Genomic DNA, 359 nt, shown 5'->3' on the forward strand with positions numbered 1-359 from the left:
TGGTATGGACAACATTATGTTAGCATGAAATGATAGGAGTTTATGTCTTTAAAAAGAAGGTTGTGTTTGTTATCGGTGATGGAAACAATTGATCGAAGACATAAATGAACCACAGACATTTGGTGTCAAAAGAGAGAAAACAAAATAATTTTGAAAAGAGTGGGTCTCACACGATGTATTTCTATTTGTGCATCAAACAAGAAAAAGAGGACTAAGTCTATCATTTCACAAAAATGACCTCTATACCCTTGTATTTTTTTTTTCATTTGTGAGTATGAGACATGTGTTGTTCGTTTTCCAGGGCATAATAGTATTTTTTGTCTTAATTTAATTCCCTCCTTTATTTGATTCATACCAAA

The sequence above is a fragment of the Glycine max genome, chromosome 11 (genome assembly GCF_000004515.6).
Source record: "Glycine max cultivar Williams 82 chromosome 11, Glycine_max_v4.0, whole genome shotgun sequence".
In the NCBI taxonomy this organism is placed as follows: Eukaryota; Viridiplantae; Streptophyta; class Magnoliopsida; order Fabales; family Fabaceae; genus Glycine; species Glycine max.